This window comes from Perissodus microlepis, chromosome 16 (assembly GCF_051167445.1).
Source record: "Perissodus microlepis isolate ML-2025 ecotype Zambia chromosome 16, ASM5116744v1, whole genome shotgun sequence".
Classification (NCBI taxonomy): Eukaryota; Metazoa; Chordata; class Actinopteri; order Cichliformes; family Cichlidae; genus Perissodus; species Perissodus microlepis.
Window position 1 is genome coordinate 21199854 of NC_140476.1, and position 18125 is coordinate 21217978.

Below are 18125 nucleotides of genomic sequence, written 5' to 3' on the forward strand. Positions count from 1 at the left end.
AGTACCACAGTCATAAAGAGTGTCTAAGGCACTTCTCACGCCATCTTAGAAATATGAGAGTGTGAGCAGATTATGGAAATCCAAAGAAGGTCTGAAATAATTTGATTTCACCCTGCAAAGACACAACTGATGTAGGCCTATTCATTGTCTTGCTTCTGGACTACAAATCGAGAATTCCTGCGGAAGTCCCTCCCCCCACGGGCCACTGTTGTATCCCGATGATGTAACCGCTTTCCAAATATAGCGTGTTGCTGATGGCTACGCGAACTCCGCACTGGCCGAGGCTGCTGTCAGTCTGCGTGACGTCACCGCTATCGTGTTATTATTGTAAACAGCCCGCCTGCTCTCCACCGACGCTCTGTGCCGAGCCGACTACTCCATCCAGTCCTTTGTTCATGCAGTAAAAAACAGCGACGCGACAAAGCGGAGTGATCGTCCGCCCCAAACTGCGGACCGAAGCTTTAAAAGCAAAGTTAGACACATCATCTGAAACGGTGACAGCAAATCGAATCAATAAAAACACTCGCATTGCTGCTCCGTTGTGGACATGTTTGAAGATCACCGGGATCTTCGTGCAACCGGCGACAGCTCAAGGCTGCTGCATGAATAACAATAATAAACTGGTAGCCCGTGTTCAAGACTTGCTAGTGCACAACCTATTTCTAATAGTGCCCCCGTCACATTTGCCTCAAACAAACTGATGTCTCGTTCACATTTGACGGATCTTTTTTATTTATTTATTTATTTATTGACAGCAGTGTAGTTAAAGCCTTGTTGTCACTGGCTCCTAAGAGCCGGATTGTTGAAAAGGAGAAGGCTATAAACTTGTCATTCGTGCACAACGACGTCTGCCACAATATATAACTTATACTCTACCTCGTCAGGTCGCCAACATTACCTCAGAGAGACTTTACTTTGTGTCCGGCGTCGCGGAGAATCGACCAAAACGACTCTTTATTTTTGCGTTGACTGACAGCGTACAGCAAACTCAACTAGTCGAGAGGTCACACAGCAAAAGTTGAAATTACTCCACTGAATGTTTAATAGCACTTACTGGATAAGCCTGGGCGCGTTTCAGAGGGATCGACTGCATCTCTCTCGTTGCCAGCCAGCCGGCCACTGGTGACACCCTCACATCGACATTTTCATCCAGGCAAGTTGACAACAACCTTCTATTCACCGACTAAGTGCAGTTTCAGCAAAGCTTCAAGGAAGTTGTTTCTTTTGTTCCAGTATTTTTGGTTGCGTCAATGTTGCGAAAAGGGGGGAGGAGGCGGAGCGGTGGATACACAGAGCGACCGAGGGAGAGAAAGAAAAAAACACACACACACACACACACATACATACGCACACATCTGAGCGCACCATAGCCTAGTTCGCACGCCTGGCCATTAACGCACAGAGAAAAAAAACCCTCATCCAAATCCGCCACAAAGTCTTCTCAACAGCTCAGCTCACGTGTCCGGGACGACCAGCATCTCTTCAAAGTGAAGCAGACAAGGCTACACGGCACACGGTGCCCGGGTCCGATAGGCTGTCCAAGATCAGGCTACTACAGGTCGGTGCGCCCGTGCGCGTGTAGAGGAACGGGTGCATTTGCATACAGTGCGTCTCGGTAAATTGAGTTCCTGCACAGAGCCGCACAGCAGAGACGGGCTTTCTCTTTGTTACTTCGCCGAGCCACGGTCTTCAAAAGCAGAACGCGTGCAGCCTACACGCCTTTTCAACTTCAAACTAGTTTCCGGACAGTGCAGGGCGGTAACGCGTTGCTCAGTAACGCGTTACCCCCCACAGCAAGGAGTAGGAGTCCTCCAGTTTTCTACCACTCAAAGAAAGAAAGAAAAAAAACCCTGTGCTGTCAAACGAATTCAGCTTTCCTTCAGCGTAAAAGCTGGACTGCATTTGAGCAATAATCTCATCCACCATTTGCTCTCCCTCGATGTGTTATTTTCTGTCATAGATTTGTAGAAAAGTTCACTTTCTCCGCGCCAACAGAAAAGATTGAAGAACAATTTTGGGGCACACTTGAAACCCAGGTAATCCGATTTCCCGTTGTCCAACAACAAAGGGGATCGCAAAGCTGTGCAACAAGTACGGCGTAACGGATGGCACTTTCTATGATGTGAAAAATATAAGCATAAGCAGACTATTCTTTGGTGCAACGAGCCCGCCGCTGTTCCTGGAACGGAGAGGAGAAAAGCAGCTGAGACGGCTTACTATGCAGAAATAGGATCATGTTGGTTCATCGGATGAAAAGGTGAGCTGTTTTCCCCGCCGCTGTTACAGTAGCGTTGCGTCAGGAAGTTGTTGGTGTCAGTGAAGTCACCATCAAGACGCCCTTCTCTTCCTCCAGCTTGACGACCATACCAGCATATGCTTGAGACAGTCCGCTTGGTTCATTTTTGCGTCAAACCCCAAATCAACCGCTGACTTCAAATCCTCAATGTCCTTGAAAATACGTTAACCTGACACCGCGAGAGGCTCTGATAAAGTGGATAACACGATATAAGTAAAACGCTGCAGAGTTCGGCGAAGAGGAAGTAAATTTCAAAGGTTGCGGATGATTTCTTTTTTTCTTTTTCTTTTCTTCTTCTTCTCTCTTTTTCTTAAAAAAAGAACAACAACCTTGAATCACAAAACGCATCTCTGATGAGTGCGACAAAGTTCTCACAACAAAACAACATTATTAAACACATAAAGATATTCCTAGTGCACAACAGGCCTGTAGTGTGAGGCCTGCTCTGTGCGTTATGGTTTCACAAAACTCCCTTGAAGCTGAATTTCGCTGGTAAACAAGTATAGCATCAAAATGCAGTGACAGATGATTTGCCAAAGCAACACAACAATAAACGCATGACCTCACAGACTGTGAAGACTGCATGAGTGGGTTAACTTGGATCAGAAGCACTAGTCCAAAAGACAAACAACACGACTGGAAAGATTTGACGTGCGTAAAATGCTCATGATGATGATACGAGAACTGACGTTTGAAAGAAATCCTATTTGTGGGATAAGATGTTACTTTCATTGTGTGGAAAGAGATGTGTTGGAAAGCCAACATCCACTTTGTTAGAGCAACAGAAGCAAGAGTAAATAAGAAGTATGCATTCGAAAAGTTGTCCACGTTGCATAGCAGAGGAACTAATTCAATTCAATTAACACTGGGCCAAGCATCCAGAATGAAAAGGTGAGCTTAACACGTTTAAAACAATGCAATGCAATGCAAGAAGAACGTTTGATTTTGCTTGTTTAATGCTTCATCCCTATTGTCTGTCTGACAGGTGGACGTCTCGCACGCCCCGCAAGGCATCTTGTACTGCCTAAGAAATGGGCTGTAAGTTCATAGTGTTATTTGAAAACAATATTAAAAACCTACAGCAAAAGGAAAAAAAATGTGTAGATTAAGGTTTATTTGCTTGCTTTACACCCACAACATGTTGTTTCTCTCTTTCTGCCTTTGGACTTAATGAGCATTTGCGCAGCTCTTGTACAGTATTTAATGTGCTGGGATAACTATGAACATTTATGTAGTGAGTTTAACCAAATTAAATACCCGAATAGTTTCGTATGGTTGTGAATACTTAAAACAGGCGATGACTCGTTTTTCTTCTAGAAAAAGGAAAATTAAATTGAACATTCATCAATTACATCACCACGTTTCGATAAATTGCAAATATTCAGATGAATAAGAAGTCAGGAGAATCTCATAAAGATGCTATACAGACTCTATTTACTGATCTTGACGGTGCCAGTATATTCTTTTAAAAGGCGAACTGCCTTGTGCAGAAAAAAAACAGAATGATGAGTGCTCAGTACACAAAAAAATGAAACAATTCATACTTGCTTTCATTATAATTTATACAGAATGACAGTGTAGAACTTTAGGTTCCGGCTTTCTGTGCGCAAATTGAAGTGATTAGCTGATAGTGAAGAATTGTTAAGACGCTTTCTCTGCGTCCGTGTGTGCTTGGGAGTGTCACGCTCACAGTTATACAGCAGTATTTGAATATTTGCCCGATGTGTGGGCTGATGCAGAGTCAGAATGCAAAGAAGAAACCGTAATCATGCACAATTATCTGACAGGCTGCGGTTCCTCTTAAAGGTCATCGATGAAGTAAAAGGCTGCAAAGAGAGCGCCAAAATATTTGTGATATTTGTGGAGAGATTTATTTATTTACACACTTTTTACTTTTGAATCAACGAACAACTACACAGGTTCTTCTGAACAAACGCACGTGTCGCTCGAGACATTTTGTGTGGGTTTGTGATCTTTCTCTTTCTTTTTTCTTTCCTCTTTTACACTCGATCGCGGACCCACTGAAAATAAAGCTTAGAAAGGTGCGCGTAAAAGGCGCGTTTGATGCGTTGTGATCAACTCCAAGCCGATCAAAACCCGTTAGGACTCACAACTCCCTCCTCAGTGCCTGGCAAAGAGAGGTGTAACATACCTGCTTTTAAGATTTAAATTCTGGATTTTAAAAATAGAAACAAAGGGAGCATAAACGCTACTTAACTTACTGAAAACCGGAAAATGGTTATAAAGAAGTGGAAAAGCAAACAAAGCTAAACCGACTGCGTCCAAGTTTTCCCTCGTTTTGCACTTTGTAACACTTGTTTTCAAAATGTCCCCGTTTTCACTTTGCAATCTATTATTTATCCGAAGCATTTTTTAACAGGAAAACATGACCAAGCGCATTAGAGGAGCGCGCTCAATTGCGCAAGAGCAGGGCAGTTAAAGCACACCTTTTGTTTGACTCAGTTTAGATATTTAGAATATGAGCTGCAACAGAAAGGTCATATTGTGTGGGAGGAATCTATATGACTCAAAACGAAAAAACACACGAGCCCTTTTTCTGTGTTTGGGTGTTTGTTTGTGTGGTGTGCGTCTGGGAGCGAGATCAGCGTCTCAGCGCTTCTGCAGCTTTTCAGACTGTGAAGATGTCTTTAGATAGTTGCTTATGCAGCCAGTGGACATTTCAAAGCTCTCTTAAACACTCTATTTACACATGTAAACAAACCAGGAGATCAATATTAGCCCCAACTCAAATTTAGACATCAGTTTAGTCACAGTGCTGGTATGATGGCTTCAGAATAACTGGGGTTTTCTTAAAAAAAATATAAATAGACACCAAAGAACCTGTCAACACTTTAAATGCCCTCCACTCATTTCATATAAACTGAAAATGCACTGCCAGCATGCAAACACTACTGTCACTCTGTCAATGGTATCCTTGTCAGCTGGGGACACATCCAAGATCAATGATGTTCACTCAATTAACCTGATGGATAAAATGTCAGAGAGGTTATGGATGGGAGTGCATATAGCATCTCTCTCTCACTATGTTTATGTCCCAGGCTGTGTGTGTGTGTCTACGGCCCACAGTGGAGACAGAGGGTGAGGCCTGGCCCTTCTACAGCACCCTGTGTCCAGAGCAGAACTAGGTCAACAGAGACCGCTGGTTGGTGAGTTGGAACGATGCTGCGCTCTCACACACAGGAAAGAAAAGGAGGGGAAAAAGGAGAAAATCCTTGCCTTCCATTGAGGGATAATTAGAGAGTGTTTGACCTATTTGTCCCCTTAAATAAACCGTTGGCCATTTAGTCGAGAGCATGCCCTCCACTGGACCCCTCCAATTATGTTTTTTTTTTTTTTTTAAATATTGGCAAATTGCCGAAGTTTGAAGGTTTCTCCATCTTTTTGTCTCCAATGAAACTTACATTCAGAGATGTCCTGTATGCAGTAACTGTCAGTTGGTTGGAATCTGAATATTTAAGCATCCTGCTCATTAATGACTCGACTGGATTTAGGTTTTTCTACAGCTGTATCCATAACAAAATGAGCATTATATGAAATAGATTGATGTAGTAAATAGAATAAACTCACAATGAAATGAAATCCAAGGATTCGATAAAACAAAGTGCTATGTAGTATAATAAACTGTGATGTGGACACCATAAACTAAGATTTTAAAAGATTGTTCTGTAAAAATGTATCCTTTTGCAGAAGTCTTGCATAATCAAGAGGCAAGTTACAGTGATTGCACTGTTTCCAGCTGCTTTAAGAGGAGTTTTTACAAACCCATCTTACAATAGTTACATGCACATCTGGCCCAGTAACCAACTCCACCTCCTCCCACTGAAGTCAATGCACTTTAAAAGCCACCAATAAAATCTTAATATCAGAACTTATATGCAGTCCCTGAAGAATTGCTAAAACAAAAGGTCATGAAGCTGAGTTTATTTGTAGCTCACGCTTTAACTGAAACAACTTCATCATAGCTGTGAGAAGGAAATTGAATTCAAGGACAGATGAAGTGTAATTCAATACTGTTACATACTGCGAGGGATTGAGCTGGCACAAGGAGCACAGTGTAGTAGTTAAAACAAACTGGTTTTATTTGACCCAAAAATGCTGAGAGTCAAATCGCAGTTCTGGGCCTTTAAAAGAGGACAAACTAACCTTATACTGGTGTTACAACGTGACACCAGCATAAGGTATCAGAGTAACATGACTAACTGCTCACCAACTCATCAATTGACCTGAACTGACCAAACAAACAAGTGACAAAGGGGAACTTAAATACTGGCTGGCCACACCTACAAACCACACACACAGATAACACACAGTAGCAAATCATCTAATTACAAACAAACAAAGCTTAGTTTCAATGTTACTTTAACGTAACTGCAATCGAATCCACAAAAACTTTTGGATTAAACGAGACAAACAAAACTTGGTATGACCCAGTCAGCACTTCCTGTATTTAGTAGTGCTGTTTAATTCAGAAGCGCAGCTGTGCGGGGCTCTCCCACACAGGTACACACTCCATCACAGGAGCAAGAACTTCATGCAAAAGAAGATGAATTTAAGAAAGGAAAGTTAAAAGTTAATGTATGAGCTACAGAAACAAATGCCAAATAAGCATGTGTGTGATATACAATATAAAGGACCATGTGTCATCATTTATGTGTACACATGTGTACCGAAAACAAAGACTTCAATATGCCGTGTATGGTATTGGTGCATGGGATTACCCACTTTATAGCTGTGCGAGTGTGAGTGCAACTATCACGCGTACATTGCAAAATTTCCAGCATTTCCTTATTACGTATGTGTTTTATATTTCAAAGGGGGTTATGTAATAGAAAAACGCATAATGTGACACAAGCTGACAGGAAGTGGAACACATGTAGACCCTCAATGTGTCCCATATTCAGAGTACGGGGTTAGTGAGGGTTGGTGCGGGGTGTTGAGTTCCATGTCCTATTCTCTCTTCAGTCTGTCAAAACATTCTGAATCAACAGATAACTTAGACCCCAGAGAAACATAAAAACAATGTGTTACTGCAGGATTGTATGCGAACTGCCCAATATTACACAGATGCATGCAAAAGTAACTTACCCCCTGAGCTGGCTCAAATTGCCCTAGACCGAATCGTGTTTCCTCTTTATTCTCACTCGGGAGCGGGACTCAGGCGCCATTTGCATTTGTACAGTAGTGTTTGTGTGCGCAAGATTGATAAAGGCACAGAGGGAAACTACACGGAAGTGACCAAACATATCAACTGTTGGAGGACTTCAGCTGGTGCCTCATGAGCGAGGCCTATGACTAAGATCGGAAAAGAGTAGGAGTGTGTCTTTGCCAATGTTGCCATACCAATACTGCGGAGAAAAGAAAGAAGGTAGGAAAGAGTGGATGGCGATTGGACCGGGCAAGGGCACGCCGAACAGGATCAAAAATAGGCTGTGTGTGTGGAGTGGGATGGCAGTGGAAAACATGCCTATTGAAGTAAACATTTACGTTTTCATAAAGTCATTGACACCCAAAAGTAGAATTATATTTAAGCATGTTGTGGGCCAAAGATTAGAGTACTGTTCATACATTATGTACAGTATAATACATAACATGCAAGCAGTCATTCCACAAAACACACAACAACTTAAAGGGGAAGTAATCACTAAATTTGCCGGCTTCCTCTTCTCTGTTCCAAGTGTATCTTAATAAGTTAGTTAAAGCTGAAGTTGCAAAAAAGAGCACAAGACCATTCATTCTGTGTAGCCCATTGCCCTTGAATGCATTTGCTGGTCTTTATTGATACATGTGAGTAATAACCTTGCCAAGAATAGATGCTCTTCATGGGGAAAAGAGAATTTTACAATTTCATCTTTGCCAGTTATTTTGTTTGATAATCCCTGACCAAATTTTCTCTGCCATTGTGTGGACTCACACCCTCACATCACGATGAGCCCTCCCTCCTATCCCTCATCCCTGCTCTTCTCTGTTCCACACTACGTGCCTCTCTATTTATACTGTTGAGTCAGTTTCCCTCTGACAGGACTGAGTGATAAGGAAGACTGAATCATCATGTCTTAGAAACTCAAGCTTTCATCTTTTGATACTCCCTAAAAAGTAAACACAGCATGGTTCATTAAAACCTCCAAAAGAAATGACCAGAAACAAAGTTCTGATAATGACAACTTTGCTAACAAACAGCAAGTCATAGATTAGAAAAGCATCAGTGTGTGCCCAGTGGAACATCCCTAGCATCGGTGGTGGCTCCAGAGATGGAGAGTTGTATCACTCCAGCAGGATGCTGGTCCATAGGTGTCTGGTTTCAGATGGCGGACATGCTGGGAGCACAGTGTGGAGCACAGCACAGCCAAGTGGACGACAATGGGAACACGCAGAGACACAGGTGTCCCTACCAAGAAACACAATGTGTGAAAAGACTGTGTTTATTTGTGAGCCTGAGTATGTGTGTACACATGTGAGCATACTGTCATGCATGTAACACGTGTTGATTTACTGTAAATGCACTTCGGCAATGCTCGGGCTTGTGTGCGTGTGTTACGTATTTACGTGTGTGTTTGTGTTAGCGCTCTGGTATTGATTCACTTGCACTCAAGCTGCACTTTAGCGGCGCTCATGCATACTTCCCTCAGGACGATAACACCTGCAAATGGAAATGAAGCAAATATTCCTAAAAGAGAGACGCGTGGCTCTATGAAGACTGAACAATAACAAGAAGCAGTCTTGTTGCAGACAAAGAATGGAAATTCACCTCACTGTGATAATGTCTATTGCAGCGCCCATTCCTGTTTTTCTTTTTCTTTATTTACAAGTCTGTGTGTGCGTGTGCGTGTGCATGTGTGTTTCTTTCTAGCTCTCTCCCTTTAACTCACTGGAGGATGCTAACCCATCAGGTCCCTTGGCTCCCCTCCATGGGATGATGTCATTTTAGATGACATCACCATGCAGTGTATGTGTGTGTGTTTGTGCTATGTGTATGAGTGTGTGTGCAGCCCCCTTCACTACAACCCCCCCCACACACACCCCACCTCCCTGCAGCCCTCCCTTTGCTTCTTTTCTCAGAGGGAAGGTGCTGTTTGACACACACCCGCTATACCATCGTCCAAACTGCCGTGCTAGCACAAGTGCTCGCAGAAGGCAGAGCAAGGAGAATAAGAGAGACAGACTGCCAGGAAGCCAGAACACACACACACACACACACACACACACACACACACACACACACACACACACACACACACACACACACACTCACACACACACACACACACAAAAGAAGGAGGCGAGGTAGTCTTTAAAGTAGTAGTGGTGTGATCTGAGGGCAGAGAAAGTGGTGTGGAGAGAGGGGATGGGCTCTGAGGGGCAAGTCAGTTTAATTACACAATATTGGTCCTACTATAACACCACAAAGCCCATACACAAACTGTCATTAGTATAAAAAAGACTCGTGGACTGGGGAGTGCCACAGTCTGTGTGAATTGGTTTTTGGCTCTATTGTCTATTGTTAACATGGTTATATATAAGACTCAACAGTCTGGTCCAAAAAATTCCAGTAAACAAATGAGTTAAAAAGGAATAATTCAACGTTTTGGAAAATTTGAGCCTTTGCTTCCTGCTAAGAGTTAATCTGTAACCGAACATTAAATAATGGGTTGCAGCCAACAGCTTAGTGTAGTTCCCTTTCTTCCAGGATTGGAAGCAAGAGGAAACAGCTAATTTAGGTGTGAAAACGGGTAACAAAATCCACCTTCCGAAACCTAGAATGCTAACAAAAGAACATGCTTGATCTTCTTTATTTAGTATGATACATATAAAAAACCCCAAAATGTTAAAATGTGGTGTAATAGTAATAGCTTGAAACATTTCTGCACACCACGAGTTCTCATTTTTGACTTTGATTTTTGCTTGTATTTCACTAATGATAAACCTTTTGTCTTCTGTGTTAATCATATGTTTTGCTGACCCATCCATATACCTCAGCTTCCTTTTGAAGCTTAATATTAATGCAGTATGTTGGAATATCCAGATTTACAACAGAAAAAACCCCAAAATCTTTGCAGCATGTTACAAAACTCTTGATTTGGTCTCTTCAGCTAATTTACCCCTTCATGGCAGCAGTATGTTTTTTTTTAAACTCGCCTTTTTATTTTGCATTCAGGCTTAAAATTGTTAGAAGCGTGGCTGCTTTGGGTGTCAGCTGGATGCCTTGCTAACTGTCTGCTAGGCTTCACCTCAGCTATTTCAAACTGATCTCTTGCGTTTGTCATCTTGGTGCCTTGTTGTGTAGTTAATTCTACTTACAGCCTGTCCAAGAAGTCTGTGCACCAGTTTTGCTCAGTGAAATCTGACTCTTTTGTCTTTAGTGTGTCTGTGGGATGCACCAGTAAAGCTGGGTGCTAACCAAGCATGATAGTGTTAGCGGATAACTTACCCATTAACACCAAGCTTTAAGATTTTCACAAAGCGTTCATTAGCCAATAGATGATGTCAGTGGATAAGTTCATCTTCTATATACAGTCTACAACTGCCTATTGCTGTGAAAAGCCTGTTATTTGAAAATATAAACTATATTGGTTTCAGATTTGACTGATGATTAAAGTTTTCACAGAAGAACTATGTGAGCTACTGTTATCTTTAACACCCACAAATTATGAATGCATACATTACAAACAGCATATCAACATTGCGAGCTGTTTTACAATAAATAGTATCGCCATGCAGCAGTTGACCTTTCTAATTTAATTTTACAATTACAGGGTGACAAGAACGCTCTCAAATTTTTGCCTCGACTAATTTAGTACAAAGATCTTCTCACTCACGTCTTTCATGCGAGTCTCAGAGCAGCAGAGGCACTCCCACACTGAAACACGCCTGCTCTTTATTGAGCACAGTTGGCACTCTGAGCCAATGATGTCATCCTGGCGAATAGGGCAGCAATATGGGGATCAGCAAGTTTCTGAAATAAGACACAATGGGGATAGACATCATGTTTAGTAGTAGATATTCAAACTATCAGGACAGAAAGGTGAAGTTGCTGCTTTTTTTGTGTCTTCTATAGAGGACAATAAGGAACTTTGTAGACTTTCTGTCCACAATGGCTGGTCTCAAATTACATATTGCAAGTCTCAAAATATTGAGGCATGGTTAGAGGTTTTCATGTGGTGGTGCGGAAGAGTTTTGATAAGTGGTTTTACAGTCTGGCAGTGAAATCTGTTGTTTTCAGCTGGGGATTGTTACATAGCGTGGCACAGATTGTAACCATCAGTTTGAAGCAATAACAGTCTCATTTTAGAGGTTTGTATATGTGCTGAGGTGGGGGATTTCATTATCAGCCCCATAACCTATAACTAGGTTGTGAGGTCCGGGGATTTGGTCATGGCGTTCACCCGTCTGTCCTGTGAGAATAGGCCAAGGCCCCCGTCACCTCCACCTGCTCCAACCTCCAGAGGGGACCAAGGCTAAATTTAGTCCAACAAGGAAGCTCGTTTGTGGACGCGAGGCAGGAAAGAGATCCTCCAGATTGTTGGAAAACTAGGGCTTTCATTTTTGTGCCAAACATAGAGGGAGGGTATTTACTGCAAAAAATATTCCTCTTCAAGACCTGAAGTGTCAAAATATTAATGTGACATGACTTCAATCACAGACTGTATAGAAAAGATGTAACCACTTTGATGTCATGGCCTCACTCACATGAAGCCATGAATTTTGAGGATTTTGGCTAACTTGGTGTTTTGACCAGTTAAGGGGTGTCTCTGACTGAGAACCCACACATCCTAGCACCTTGTTAATCACAAAGCCCGGTTTTCTTTATTGGACCAGTATTTGCAACATAAATGTTGTCCCGTATTAACTTTGCCTTAAAACAACTGAAACCATAAAATCATCAGAAGAAAGTGTGGTCACAGAACAAATAAGAAATAGGCAGGTTTTCCCCAAAACTGCTGGCTATTAGAAATAATGTCAGATTAACCCTTTAAAGCCAGTCGGAGAGGGCAACCACGTAAGCTAGCGCAATAATGTTTTTGCATATGAAACCGGAGGAGTTGTACTTACATCTTATGCCATCAGCTTGTCCTAGGTCACAGTTTCCTTCTACATTTAGCTTTGCAAAAATTGCATAAAAAGCACTTGCAGCAACAAAAACATAATATCCCAGAAACAGGCTTTGCCGATCCGATCAGCTGTTCGTAACACTTCCTACGTTGGAATAGACGTCAGCGCAAACTATCGCATGTCCGCCATTACCTGCCTGAAACCGGAAGTGACGTTGTTTTTGCGGAAATGCAGTTTTTTTTTGTTTTGTTTTTTTTTTACCATCAGGGCCTTATAAGCATATACTGGTGTTTTTAAAAGTTATGTTTGACTTTATGACTTTCTGTGTCATTTCTGGGATGCTTAGAACTCAAATTGCACTGCTGGAAATAGTTTCTTTTGATGCATATGCTGCTTTTTTGCAAATTTGCACTATAATATTTATTTTCGTTTTTCCTGCAGTATATAAAAATTGGTCTATTTCAAAAATAAAACTATGAAGACACTCAAAATAAATTTCCTGTGGTGGGAAACTATTTTGTGCAACTTTTTTGTATTTACAATTTTGCGGGATAAGCCTCTTAAATTTCTCTAACTAGAAATATATGTTAAAAAAAACAAAAAAAAGATTTTCAATTGTTTTGTAGTTTATTGCACATTTTTGCAATTTATGTAATTACTATGCACTTAATGCATACATATTATTAAAATTTGGGCTATAATGGTTGTATTGATGTATAGCAATTTGAAATGCTCCCAAAAATGGTACTACAGCATGTAAAAATATAATATAAGCTCTGGCGGAGTTGATTCTATGGTAGGTCTTAAAGGGTTAAAGCATGTCTGCACTGGCTTCACTTTTTCTTTTTTTAATAGAAAGCGTGACTAAAGCCTAACTTGGTTTTCACTTCTGTGACCCTTAATACAGATTATAAAAACTCGGATTAGATATCTTATTATTTAGCATTGCCATGGTAAATAACTGCTCTATACATGGACAGCCAAATTCAGCAGTAAGTCAGTAAGGACCTTACAATAATATACAGAGAAAACCCCAAAATTCAGACGACCCCCTATGAGCATTCACTTTGGCGACAGTGGGATGGAAAAACTCCCTTTTAACAGGAAGAAACATCCAGCCGAACCAGGCTCAGGGAGGGCCGGCCTGGTTGGGGACAAGGAGACAACTGGGCACAAAAGGCATTTTGAAAGAGAGCCAGTGATAAATAATAACTCATAATTAAATAATCAGAGATGCTAGCATTACTGTGGTCTAATTATCAGAGCAACTTTAAAATATTTAATAATAAAATCTTGTGTGTTTTTAATTTTTATTTATTTCTTTATTTATTGTTTATCTACTTTTTATTACTCATTTTGCACGCTTCTACAGTCTCTCATGCAACAAACAATGAAGCATGTGAAGTCTGCAAAAATTGGTAGCGCATAATGCCCTATAAATGCAGTGCCAACAAGCAATGCTGTTTTGTGTTTCTGTCATTTATATTATATGAAAGCTCATTAATGTGAAAAAGAGCGTACCATGGCAGCATCCTTGAAACCTTTACTTCCTGTCTTGAAAAACAAGAAAACAATGTGCTGACCTGTTTTGGTAAATACTGACACTTCTGCCCCCCACACCCATTTTTTTTGCACATTTTACGAAGGGAATTCATTTATTGGTGAGAAAGGATTGTGAGAAGAAGACTAAACAGGGTGGACATTTTTTTCAGTGTTGAGGAGGCTGGGCACGGAGTCCACCCAGAGTGAGACGTGTGTCCGAGCCAAAAGCTCACACTCTCTCTGTTTCGCTTCACTTCTCAAAATAAAGAGTTGTAGTGTGAACACGTGCACAGGCACGCACACGTCCATGCAGACACACATGCACATGCTCATGTGCACTCCTGCCTTGAATGCACCTGTTGTCCTATATGGCTCATGCAGCTCTCCCTTGAACAGGAGGTGGAGCACTGAGAATTTCCACCTGTGCGTGGGAGGTTGAGTACGATTGCTTCTGACTATGTGTGTGTGTGCATTAAAATAAGTGACAGATAAAGAGGGAGACAATAAAAGAGGTTGGATGACGGGATAACTTGAGTCAATTTTCCCCTTTTAAACACACCCTCTTTAACACAGTCCTCAGCCACTCTTTGTCCACCCTTCAAAACCCCCACCCACCAGCCTTCACCCTCTGGGCCTTAATGTCACCCTATCATTGACATGTTTTGGGTCATTTCATCTGATGGGATCTCCTGGGAGAAATTAGCATGTGCAAAAGAAAAGTCCACAGTTTTAAAAGCTCAGTGTTTCCAATTTGCCGCCACATGCTTCAAATTAGCCACGTATTTACTAAGGTCAGGCACTGGGCGCAGAGCCCATTGGGGAGCATGTGTGGAGGTTTGAGAGGGAAAAAGAGAGAGAGTGGGAGCCAGAACCAAGTTAGTTTGACTGACATGCCCCACCGTGGTCTTATTTACTTATTTAGCTCAGTTTACACAAACAAATGCACAGAAGCATAACTGTATCAACAAATTGTTCTCTTGTGAGTGCAGAGGTTCAACACAGGTCCAGAAAATGAAGTCATTTTATTATTCAGATCCCACAGCCACATCCACGCATCCTGCTAAGTGAAGACACCAGGCTCTGATGAAAGCATCTTCCTGAATGCACATGGCTTGTGCTCTTGACGCTGAAAGGAAACATCTTGCTTTTCCGGTTAATTACAACAAGTATTTTTTTGTACTTACCATGAAAAAGAGATATACATAAGCCACAAAAGATTAACACAATGGCTTGCAATTGTATTTAGAGTTATTTTAAAGTGGGTTTTAAAGTTTTTTGTTTGTTGTTGTTTTTTTTTTTGTGTGTGGCACAAATGAATATGAGATCCTGCGGCATGGCTTTTGTCAGAAACCTGAAGGCTTGCAAGCTTATTATTAGGCATTTTTAGTCCTGGAGACTTGTTTTATTAGTTCTGCAGCCAAATGACATCCTTATCGCATCTGTTGTGTGTTTGTCTTGTTTGTATCACGACTCAGTCTTGGGTGAGGCTCCTCAAATGGTTTTATGTGTGCACATGCCAGTTTGTGTGTGTGTGTATGTGTGTGTGTGTGTGAGCAAAAGCATGTGAACAAGCACACGCCTCATTGTGTGCGTGTGTATACGTGAGTGTGTGTGTGTGTGCTGCATGTGTGTAGCCAAGCCTAAAAGCATTTAAGCAGGAATGGGAGAGGGTCTGGAATCCTGGGATGACATCATTATCCATGATGTCATTTCTGCAGGGTGACTTTGGCACATGTGATTGCCTGGGTGAGGTCACACTTTCTCGTCTAACTCTCTGTAATTGACAATGAAACAGCGGGTCACTTCTGCAGATTGAGCCATGTCAATTAGGTAGTCAGAACTTAAAGTTTTAAAAGGTGCTATCAAGCTTTTTATTTAATTTGCCATTACAGACATTTCTGTCATTTTCCTTTAATTGACCAGCACATGGAAAAATTCTGGATCGAGATCTGGATTTAATATTTACTCAGTTTTGATTTCGACATAAATGTTGTGTTAATATGAGAATTTATGATGTGTGTTTTTGTGCTTTGTGCAGCCTGCTGCTTGTGCGCAGTTACTGTATGACAGTGGGCGGTTTCTCCACATGTGCTTTCTGACACCAGCCAATTATTACTATGGGTTTATTAGAATGGTAACAATCTTTGAACTGAAAGAATTTGTAATCGACGTACTGTATGTGCAGTAAAAGAAGAAGAAGAGAAACTAAAAGGGGAAAATGTGCAGATAGCCAGTTAGGCCTTTGTCTGTATGCGATGGTCTAATTTTTCGGTCCAATGTTCATTTTAACTTCTTTAACTTGTGCATTTCTACAGACTAAAAAAACAAAACAAACATGTATAATTTTTTTTTGATTGACACAATGTTTTCCACTGTAAAGTTGTTCAAAACAAAAGAGTTAGATCAGTTTTATTCACATCACCCCGATTTTTCTAACCATTAATCTTTTTGGCATATCGCCTTCTGCTCTTAGATCGGCAATGTCTTTAAGAGGAGAAAGATATAGGAATGAACCCTCTAGCAGGATAGACGTACATGCATTAGATGTTGCATGTACTGAATATAGAGAGAGACACATTTCACGCATGAAACAGGAAGTTTCCCCACAGATCGAGTGCAACCATATATGGTGAACAAAATGCTGACCGTGCTTATAGCCAAACCCTTCACATCTACATTTAATTCATATACCTCATTCTCAAATTGAGAATGCAAAGATTTCAAAACTAGGAGATCCTTTGATTTTACCAACTAACTACCAGAAGTCAGAACAGCAAATACACTAACGCTTAACCATTAACTTTACGAGACTATTGTGGCAGTGTGTAAGAGGCTGCGGTGATTGTTCAGGCCATAAAGCTCTAATTTGGAAACGGACTCAGCCGTTGCTCATTCAAACTGACTTAGTTCACAGCGATACTCATCTGGTGAATAGTTTTGTGTTCTCTTAAACAGAATGTGTCAACGGAAGATGAATCAGAGTCGTCTAAACCTCGAAGACATAGAAACTCACACACAGGGCTTCCCGGTGTGTCTTTCTCTTGTATGTATTGTTCTTCTAGGTCATTTGCATCCCCCTTTTCTTCAACACATCAATTTATCATAGCATGAACTCCTCACACACACAGAAACACACAGACGCGCGCGCACACACAGACACACACACACACACACACACACACACACACACACACACACACACACACACACACACACACACACACACACGGATAGCTCGAGGCAGACCATCCATTCTCATTAGTGCCCTGTTGCAGTCGGCTGACGGTAAACTGAGCGTGTGCCAAAGTCATAAACCTACACCTACACCCTCCCGCCATTACCTCATAATTATGATATCACACAAGTGTCTCAGAGTGATGACATCACGCCACCACATTCACGGTCTTGCCTTTTTCGATTACATTACATTTGGCTAGTTCATGCCCAGACCCCTACTCCTGAAAAGCCAAGGACAAAATGCAGACTATGCGACTGAGTCCAGTCTGGAGAATAATGACCATTTTTACTATTGAGGTGAAAGCATCTGGTTAAGCCATTGTTGTCCTGTGACAGAAGCTTAATGGTGGGATTAAATTTTCTTGTTCACGCTCTAAGATAACGATGTTGGCTAATAAAGCAGTCATTACCTATAGTGTGGAATTTTGCCAGAATTCGTGCGTCACATGAGTAATGTTTTGGTCTTTCTGGTCATAAACGATGACACACACAAACTGTCTGTCCATGCCTGTCCCAATATAAATATTTGCTGAAGCAGACAATTTCATGCGTTACTTAAAACTGATGCCAATGTGTTTATTGATGGTGTGGGTTTCAAAAATCTTGCTTCGCTTCAATGTAAAGTCCTTTAGAGAACATGAAATCATGACGACTTGTTTTAGTTTTGTGGAAAATGGCAGTTCTGACATAAAAGCATAGATCCATCATGAGAACAATTTCACTAAAAGACTGGCTAGTTATTTTATGAACCAGCAGGGTCAATCTGTCTTCTGAGGTAAGTTAAAGGGTTGGGCTTTCAGCCAACAAGTACCTGTCACTGCTGCAAAGTCTCTCTGCCTGCTACAAGACCTTCACATGCCCTGTTTGAGTAAAGTAAAGTCACCCTAAATATGTTCACGCCTCATACACATATACTGATTTCACATAGTTAAAGACACATTAAAAAAACCCATGGCTGCATTCTGTAATGCGTTCGTTGAGT

The 18125-nt window shown here is 41.3% G+C and overlaps 1 long non-coding RNA gene across 1 annotated transcript; it reads left to right on the forward strand.

Moving 5' to 3' along the window:
* The first annotated feature begins 314 nt into the window (after positions 1-314).
* On the forward strand, positions 315-9487 carry LOC146370868 (uncharacterized). Its single transcript, XR_014797112.1, has 3 exons — positions 315-3187; positions 3282-3334; positions 5356-9487. It is a non-coding gene; the product is annotated as an uncharacterized LOC146370868 (long non-coding RNA).
* The last annotated feature ends 8638 nt before the right edge of the window (positions 9488-18125 follow it).